Here is a 10,181-nt window from a genome sequence, read left to right as displayed (position 1 = left end):
TGTTCAATGGCTGGCAAAATTAACTGTTCCCCAATAGTACGCTGTTTCCCAGATTTTGCGGCCGGCGGCTGTGGCCGAGCGGTTCTAGGCGCTTCAGTCCGGAACCGCGCTGCTGCTAAGGTCGTAGGTTCGAATCCTGTCTCGGGCATGGATGTGTGGGATGTCCTTAGATTATTTAGGTTTAAGTAGCTTTAAGTCTAGGGGACTGATGACCTGATATGTTAAGTCCCATAATGCTTAGATCCATTTGAACCAGATTTTGCTGTAAGTGGGGAAATATTGTAAGACGCTGTGAGATCGAAGGGAACGTACTGTCCACCGTTGGTCTCTTTTGAAGTGTTCCTTATAAGTATTTGGAAATATTTCAAATCTTTACCCTTTTTATCAGGATGACAACCTCTCAGATGATCTTCCAGCTTGGATGGTATCGTAGCGTAACTGCAGAAAGCTTTTTTCGACCTGCCTAAATGGAATCCTCTCTCGTGGACCTACACCCACATCTACTGCACCCCCAGTTTTGTTTCTCAGTGACGTGGACGCCTGGCAGGTTACAGTTGATCCCATAGGGTCGATTAGACCACTTTGGGAATCACTGCACAACAAATGCACGACAAATATTGCATGCAGTGACACTGAACTCTGCAACTCAGCAACGATGGCAACATATACAGCTGGCCAGTGTGGCCGAGCGGTTCTAAGCGCTTCAGTCTGGAACCAAGCGACCGCTACGACCGCAGGTTCGAAACCTGCCTAGGGTATGGATGTATGTGATGTCCTTAGGTTAGTTAGGTTCAAGTAGTTCTAAGTTCTAGGCCATTTGGACCATTTGAGCAATATATACCTGAAGGAAGAGCAGTAAAAACTGCACATACATTCCAACGCTAGCAGACGCCGCGCCGAGACAATCGTAGCGGATGTCGGCGGCACCGTTAGACCGGGCGTGTGTGGGCTGGCGCAGCGAAAACAGCTACAAGGACGTGCCTCCACAGTGACGCACGCCAGGGAAAGCACCGTAACATCTTTCCTGACAAGTGTGCCGCGGATCACTCCTACTGCGTTGGGTAAGGGAGGACTAGGGGTGCTGTGTATGCTGATTTGTTCCTCGTGACAAAGTAGGAAACGAATCGCCGATATGTTTCCACTACCACGCAAGATTCTAGATCCTATACACTCGGCAGCACTGTCAGAGGCTATATTGTAACCTCTACATCTACACAACACTCCGCAAGCCAACAATCGGTGCACGTGGGAGCGTACTTCGTACAACTACTTGTCATCCCCTCTCCTATTTCACTTTCAAATAGAGCGAGGCGAAAATGTCGATATACCTCCGTACAAGCCCCAATTTCCCTTATCTTGTCATCGCAGTTCTTATGCGATATGTGCGTTGCTAGCATTAGAGTCGTTCTACAGATTGCCGCAAATGCTGGTGCTCTAAATTTTGTCAATAGTAATTCTCGAAAAGAACGTCACCTTCCCTCCAGCGATTCCGTTCTGAGTTCACGAAGTATCTCCGCAATACTCGCGTGTTGATCGAACCTACCGGTAACGAATCTAGCAGCCCGCCCCTCAGCTTTTTCTATGTCTTTCTTTAATCCAACCTGGTGGGGATCCTAAACACTCGAGCAGTACTCAAGAATGGATGGCGCTAGTGTTCTATACCTGGTATCCTCTATAAATGAGCTACACTTTCCTACAATTACCCCAGTAAACCGAATTCGATCATTCGCCCTGCCTACTACCTTCTTTACGTGCTCGTTCCACTTCATATCGCTTTACAATTGTTTAATTGACGGGACTGTATCAGGCCGTGCACTACTGCCGCTGTATTCGAACATTACTGGATTGTTTTTCCTACTAGGCGCTACAGTCTGCAACCGCGCGACCGCTACGGTCGCAGGTTCAAATCCTGCCTCGGGCATGGATGTGTATGATGTCCTTAGGTTAGTTAGGTTTAAGTAGTTCTAAGTTCTAGGGGACTGATGACCTCAGAAGTTAAGTCCCATAGTGCTCAGAGCCATTTTTTGCTAATCATCTGCATAACTTACACTTTTCTACATTTAGAGCTAGGTACTATTCATCATACCAACTAGAGTTTGTCTAAGTCATCTTGTATCTCTTCTGTCACTCAACGACAACGCATTCCCCTATACCAAGCACCATCAGCAAACAGCCGTCGATTTCTGGTCACACTGTCCGTCAGTTCGTTTATGCATGCGGAGAACAAGAATGACCCTATCACTCTTCCCAGGGGCTCTCCTGACGATACCCTTGTCTTCGATGAAGGCTCGCCTCGCGGACAACATACTGGGTTCTATTACTTAAGAAGACTTCGAACCACTCACACATCTGGGTACCTACTCAGCATGACCGTACCTTCGTCTGCTCTGGCTCTGAGCACTATGGGACTCATCTGAGGTCATCAGTCCCCTAGAACTTAAACTTAATTAACCTAAGAACATCACACGCATCCATGGCCGAGGCAGGATTCGAACCTGCGGCAGTAGCAGCAGCCCGGCTCCGGGCTGAAGCGCCTAGAATCGCTCGGTCACATCGGCCGGCTAACAGTCTGCAATGAGGCACTGCGTCAAACACTTACCATAAATCTAGCAGTATGAAATACGCCTGTTACCCTTCATCTATGACCCGCAGTATATCATGTGAGAAAAGGGTAAGCTGAGTTTAGCACGTACGATGCTTACTAATTCCGTGATGGTTTACTTACATGAGCCCTTCTGTCTCAAGGAAATTTCGTACATTAGAACTTACAACATGCTCAAAAATTCTGCAACAGACTGATGTTAAGGATATTTGTCTATAATTCTGTGGGTTCTTTCCTTTGCCCTTCTTATATATAGGAGTCAACTGGGATTTTTCCCCAATCACTTACGACTTCTCGATGGGCGAGAAATTCGCGATAAATGCAAGCTAAGTAAAGGACCAATGCCGAAAATAGTTTCTGTAAAACCGAATACGGATTTTTTCTGGACGTGGCGACACACTTGTTTCCAACTCCTTCAGCTGCTTCTGAACGCCAGCGACACCTATTACTATGTCCTCCACACCGGAGACTCTGCGATCGTCAAACGATGGTACGTCTGTGCTTTTGTGCTGCGTGAGTGATTTTTAAACGCGAAATTAAAAACTTCAGCTTTCTTTTGGTATCTTCTATTGCCACAGCAGACTGGTCGATGAGTAAGTGGAGAACTTAGTGATTTTACGTTTGATCAGAATTTTCTCGGATTCTGGGCATCCTCTGTTCGCTGATTCAGTTGTTTTCCTGTGTGTGCTAATAATTCACAACATAAATGTTTCCATTATTCGGTGAGCAACACGCAGTTTTTGAGTGATTTTCGGATTGGAAATCCACGTCCCACTGTGACATCTCAAAACCGGTGACAATTAGTTAGTTACGTTTTCCTTAGGCCATTTTTTAGATTTCTGTCGAGATGATGTGAACGTAGACTGCTCACATGCCACGTCTACGTGACTTGTTTGTTTGTATGACGGCATACTAACCATTCGTAGATTCGTAAGTAGCATAGCGCCTTAAATTAAAAAAAAAAATTAATATTATGCGCTTTGTTACTTCTCATGTTAAAAATGAAACACAAATTTAACAACAAAGTAAACTTCTTTATCTGCTGTGCTACGTAAGCTACCCACGTTTAATTAAATTTTGGTCTACAGAACTGACGGAGTTGATCAGAAGAAATTATGAAGATTATACACACATCAAAAATAGTTTTACATCACCTCGGTTCCGAGAGTTCCGGAGCCTGTACAGAAAATTGGAATAGAGATCAACATAAACATCATTTCAGCCCTTGTTATTGCTCATGAAAGAAACACATTGCATATTGTACCACCATACGGCGAGACCTTCAGAGGTGGTGGTCAGGATTAGTGTACACCCCAGTACCCCTAACACTCAGTAGCACGTTCTCTTGCATTGAAGCATGCCTGTATTCGTTGTGGCATAGTATCCACAAGTTCATCAAGGTACTTTTGGTCCAGCTTGTCCCTTCTCAACGCCGATTAAGCGTAGATCCCTCAGAGTGGTTGGTGGGTCACGGCGTCCATAAAGAGCCCTTTTCAATTTATCCCAGGCATGTTCGATAGGGTTCATGTCTGGAGAACATGCCGGCCACTCTAGTCGAGCGATGTCGTTATCCTGAAGGAAGTATTCACAAGATGTGCTCGATGGGGGCGTGAATTATCGTCCATGGAGACAAATACCTCACCAGCATGCTGCCGATAAGGTTGCACTGTCGGTCGGAAGATGGCATTCACGTATCGTACAGCCATTATGGCGCCTTCCATGACCACCAGCGGCGTACGTCGGCTCCACATAATGACACCCCAAAACAGGAGGGAACCTCCACCTAGCTGCACTCGCTGGACAGTGTGTCGGAAACGTTCAGCATGACCGGGTTGCCTCTAAACAAGTCTCCGACGATTGCCTGGTTGGAGGCATATGCGACACTCATGGATGAAGAGAACGTGATGCCAATCGGTAGCGCTCCATTCGGCATGTTGTTGGGCCCATCTGTACCGCGCTGCATGGTGCTGCGGTTGCAAAGATGGACCTCGCCATGGACGTAGGGAGTGAAGTTACGCATCATGCTGCCTATTGCGCATAGTTCGAGTAGTAACAGAACGACCTGTGGCTGCACGAAAAGCATTATTTCAACATGGTGGTGTTACTGTTAGGGTTCCTCCGAGCCATAGGTAGCGGCCATCCACTACAGTAGTAGCCCTTGGGCGGCCTGAGCGAGGCATGTCATCGGCAGTTCCTCTCTCTCTGTATTTCCTCCATGACCGAATAACATCGCTTTGTTTCATTCCGAGACGCCTGGACACTTCCTTTGTTGAGAGCCCTTTATGGCATAAAGTAACAATGCGGACGCTATAGAACCGCAGTATTGACCGTCTAGACATGGTTGAACTACAGACAACACGAGGCGTGTACCTCCTTCCTGGTGGAATGACTGGAACTGATCGACTGTCGGGTCCCCTCCGTCTAACAGGCGCTGCTCATGCATGATTGTTTACATCTTTGGGCGGGTTTAGTGACATCTCTGGACAGTCAAAGGGACTATGTCTGTGATACAATACCCACAGTCAAAGTCTATCTTCAGGAATTATGGGAACCGGGATGATGCAAAACTTTTTGGATGTGTGTATTTTAAATTCACTTTACTGTGTCAGAAATTTTATGTTGTTGGGCATAATATCAACAATTTTTGTTGCTAGAGCCGCTGACAGCTTTAATAGCAAATACCGATGACAATTTTTTCTTATAGTATTGTAGCTGTTGACGTTACTATTCTTCTCACATTGCGAAAATTATTTGACGATTTCGTTAAGAAATATGTATATATATGTAGTGACTGTGTAATTATAAAGCCTAACTCTTTGAAGAGGCGTCTACAAGATGATAGGGGTGAACACTACGTATTATTTTCACTGCTCGCATTTGTGTAACAGATATTTTATTTCCACCTAATGAATTAGTGAAGAACATTATTCGATAAGAAATCAGTAATTCTATATATGCAAAATATATTACGACGATGCTTTCAGTTTTTCTCCAAAAATAGTAATCATGCAGACTGCGAGTTGTTAGACTTGGCTATTTGAGAAGATCAATGATTTTATCTTATTCACTGGCTGTGCCTTTCGGGCTTCATTACACCGTAATTATTAGTATTATTTATTTTGTGTATACAGAACTAAATATGACGTTTCTTCAAAACTGAAGGAGATTTCAATTTCTTCTTACAATGTCTCTCTAACAGGATCAATTATACAACTTGTATCGTCAACAGAAAGTACCATCTCTGGCAAGTGGAAGATCATTCACATATATAAGATATTGAACACTATGGGAAACCATTGTGATTTCTATCAGACCACTAAAATTTCCTCTATTTCTTGCATTGTTCGAATTATTTAGCACTTCTTTACGCATTTATTTTGTTGTTAAGTATGGTTCAAGGAAGTTGTTTGTAACACAATTAGTTTCATAAAACTTACCAAGGAATATCAGGTGGTGATGATTTGTTATGTAAATACACTCCTGGAAATTGAAATAAGAACACCGTGAATTCATTGTCTCAGGAAGGGGAAACTTTATTGACACATTCCTGGGGTCAGATACATCACATGATCACACTGACAGAACCACAGGCACATAGACACAGGCAACAGAGCATGCACAATGTCGGCACTAGTACAGTGTATATCCACCTTTCGCAGCAATGCAGGCTGCTATTCTCCCGTGCAGACGATCGTAGAGTTGCTGGATGTAGTCCTGTGGAACGGCTTGCCATGCCATTTCCACCTGGCGCCTCAGTTGGACCAGCGTTCGTGCTGGACGTGCAGACCGCGTGAGACGACGCTTCATCCAGTCCCAAACATGCTCAATGGGGGACAGATCCGGAGATCTTGCTGGCCAGGGTAGTTGACTTACACCTTCTAGAGCACGTTGGGTGGCACGGGATACATGCGGACGTGCATTGTCCTGTTGGAACAGCAAGTTCCCTTGCCGGTCTAGGTATGGTAGAACGATGGGTTCGATGACGGTTTGGATGTACCGTGCACTATTCAGTGTCCCCTCGACGATCACCAGAGGTGTACGGCTAGTGTAGGAGATCGTTCCCCACACTATGATACCGGGTGTTGGCCCTGTGTGCCTCGGTCGTATGCAGTCCTGATTGTGGCGCTCACCTGCACGGCGCCAAACACGCATACGATCATCATTGGCACCAAGGCAGAAGCGACTCTCATCGCTGAAGACGACACATCTCCATTCGTCCCTCCATTCCCGCCTGTCGCGACACCACTGGAGGCGGGCTGCACGATGTTGGGGCGTGAGCGTAAGACGGCCTAACGGTGTGCGGGACCGTAGCCCAACTTCATGGAGACGGTTGCGAATGGTCTTCGCCGATACCCCAGGAGCAACAGTGTCCCTAATTTACTGGAATGTGGCGGTGCGGTCCCCTACGGCACTGCGTAGGATCCTACGGCCTTGGCGTGCATCCGTGCGTCGCTGCGGTCCGGTCCCAGGTCGACGGGCACGTGCACCTTCCGCCGACCACTGGCGACAACATCGATGTACTGTGGAGACCTCACGCCCCACGTGTTGAGCAATTCGGCGGTACGTCAACCCGGCCTCCCGCATGCCCACTACACGCCCTCGCTCAAAGTCCGTCAACTGCACATACGGTTCACGCCCACGCTGTCGCGGCATGCTACCAGTGTTAAAGACTGCGATGGAGCTCCGTATGCTACGGCAAACTGGCTGACACTGACGGCGGCGGTGCACAAATTCTGCGCAGCTAGCGCCATTCGACGGCCAACACCGCGGTTCCTGGTGTGTCCGCTGTGCCGTGCGTGTGATCATTGCTTGTACAGCCCTCTCGCAGTGTCCGGAGCAAGTATGGTGGGTCTGACACACCGGTGTCAATGTGTTCTTTTTTCCATTTCCAGGAGTGTAGGTTTAAAAAGATTCCAGTAAGCTATAAGATTATCATTTAAGTTTTTCCTGCCATCTTTGTTGGACAGAGGTTTTAACACGGTCATCTTTAATTTGATTGGAAGAATCCCCTACGTCAGTGATGCTTCACATTAAAAAATTGTAAGATATCAGTAATTCTAATGTTCAAAATACTATTGTAAACTACAACAACGCCATTTGAGATTTCGCTAGCGGAAGTGGCCACAGTAAAAACGTTGCCACACATTGTGTGCATTACGTGGTGACAGTTTTCGTGAGCTTGTGCACCACTTGTTGTAGTGATAGTTAGATGCTGAAATGTATCTCGTGTGATTTGTCCAGTGCTCCCCAGGGTACCCAAACTTACTAGAGGTTTATTTCATTAGCAGCTTTAAGGTGGCTCTGAAATTAGACTTGTTTCAAATTTTAAAATTACTTGCTGCTTGTGGGTGAAAATGGTGAAGCAAAAGACAGTGAGATACAGGTAAGTCAGGGAACAAGTTCAGGAAACGAAATGACTATACCAGAGAAACTATTTTATTTTTTCCAGCCTTTTGTATTTTCTATATCATCCTCGCATGTGGTGTCGTTCGAAAAGTGAGCTCCCAGGCTGGAGCTGGTACCTCACGAAGGCACCACAAGCTGAAGACAGTCGCTACCAGATGCAGCCACGAATGAGAGACGTCAGCGTAGATTCGTTATCAGGAGGTTCCATACGCCGCCGCTTCTGGAAGACTCCTTACGTCAGAGCGCAGCGCTCCTCACCCCACTCTGTGATATTCAATTAAGACAGCAGCGTCTGTCTAGGTCAGATATGGCGGAGCTGTGTATCAAAGTTTAAAGATAAATGTACAGTGATTTGTGACTCTTCTTTGGTACTACTCGAGTACGAGGGGCAGTTGGTAAATAAGTTTCCCCTGTCGACTGTGCGTAGTGTTGTGTGATATGGGCGAAAGAAGACACGGCAGGTGAACGCGCACGTGCAAGACACCGATACACCATTGGGTAGAGGTCGGCCGCGATCAAGCAGATGACGCTGTCGCAGTGCCTGCGCAGAGCGGAGGCCAGCCGCTCGGTCTTTTCCATGAGCTATGGAGAGAAGTTGTGTATTGGAGTCGCGGTCAAAGGCGGAAGTGAGAACTGTTATCCGCTATGGATGGGCACGTGGAGTATCAGGCACAGAATTTCATAACCGCCTTGTTGAGGGGTATGGGTCAGGTGTGCTGTCGAGGCAAATGGTGCGGAGATGGTGCCAGCAATTCAGTGATGGACGTCAGCAAGTGCAGGACATATCGAGACCTGGACGGACGCGCACGGCCACTACAGATGCAAATGTCAGGAAAGTGGACGACATTATTAAAGCGAATGGCGTATCACCATCGATGGAGTAGCTGCAGAAGTTGGAATCGGACATGAGCGAGCTCACAAGATCATCCACGACATTCTTCGATACAGGAAGGTGTCAGCACGATGGGTGTCCCGCCAACTGACCACGACACACATGGAACAACGCATGGCGTTCAGCCTTGAACAGCTCGTGCGTTACCATGAATCTGGCAAATACCTTCTGTTTCGGATTGTGACGGGGGATGAAACGTAGGTCCACCGAATCGAAGGACGCATCCGTGGAGTGGAAACATCCGTCATCACCTGTCCGAAAGAAGTTCAAAAGCACTCCGTCTTCAGGTAACGTGCTACTCACCGTTTTCTGGGACGCCAAAGGAGTTTTGCTGCTGGACTTTCTGGAGGATGCAACCGTCAATGGTGCGCGGTACTGTGCCACTCTGTCGAAATTGAAAGAGGTGATTCGGAAAAAGCGGCCTGGCCTTCTCAGATCTGGCGTACTGCTGTTGGATGACAATGCGAGACAACACACGGCGACGGCAACGCAAAACCATATTGCAACTCTTGGTTGAGACCGCCTACACCATCCGCCTTACAATCCAGATCTCGCACCAAGTGGCTCCCATCTGTTTCCTGCTTTGAAGAAGACTCATGGCGGAAGGCGCTTTGGCAGCAATGCTGACGTCAAACAAGCCGTTCGACGCTTCTTCCGTATGCAACGCCCTGATTTTTTCCTGGAAAGCTTTTCGAAGCTTATAAAGCGGTATGACAGATGGCTCAATGTACTTGGAAATTATGTACAAAAATGATCTTTAATGTCTCATTCTCTTTTTTTCCTTTCACACACAACTCTGACCACAGTCGACAGGGGAAACTTATTTTTCAACTCCCCCACGTATAAACAGTATTCTTATACTCTGTGGCAGTAATAAATATCAGTTGTCATTCAAGTGTACATGGACAGCATTTTGGTTCAGTATTTTATGTTAATGAGTTATGGTAAAATGAGCTAATATTTTATGTGTTGAAGTAGCCGCTCGACTTCCTCCTGAATTAAATCTAGGATTGCTACGTTACACAGGATCGCATATAAATAATAAACGACTTTTGGAACCAGCAATCTAGGCGTTGTATCGAAAATGAGTGTACTTTGATAATGCCGTGGTAAAACCGGTAAACATGAGATGTTACGGATATCTTCTCATGTTCAGTGAGTGTTATTTTTACATTTCTACCTTTAGTCAAGACTAGGTGGCTGCCTAGGGTGGAAAATTTTAGGTGCGGCAAAGGGCGTAAAAAATTCATTTCAAATCAGTGAAAAAACTGAGCAAATTAG

This window comes from Schistocerca gregaria, chromosome 1 (assembly GCF_023897955.1).
Source record: "Schistocerca gregaria isolate iqSchGreg1 chromosome 1, iqSchGreg1.2, whole genome shotgun sequence".
Lineage (NCBI taxonomy): Eukaryota > Metazoa > Arthropoda > Insecta > Orthoptera > Acrididae > Schistocerca > Schistocerca gregaria.
The sequence above is the reverse complement of the archived record's forward strand: the minus strand, read 5'-3'. Positions refer to the sequence as shown.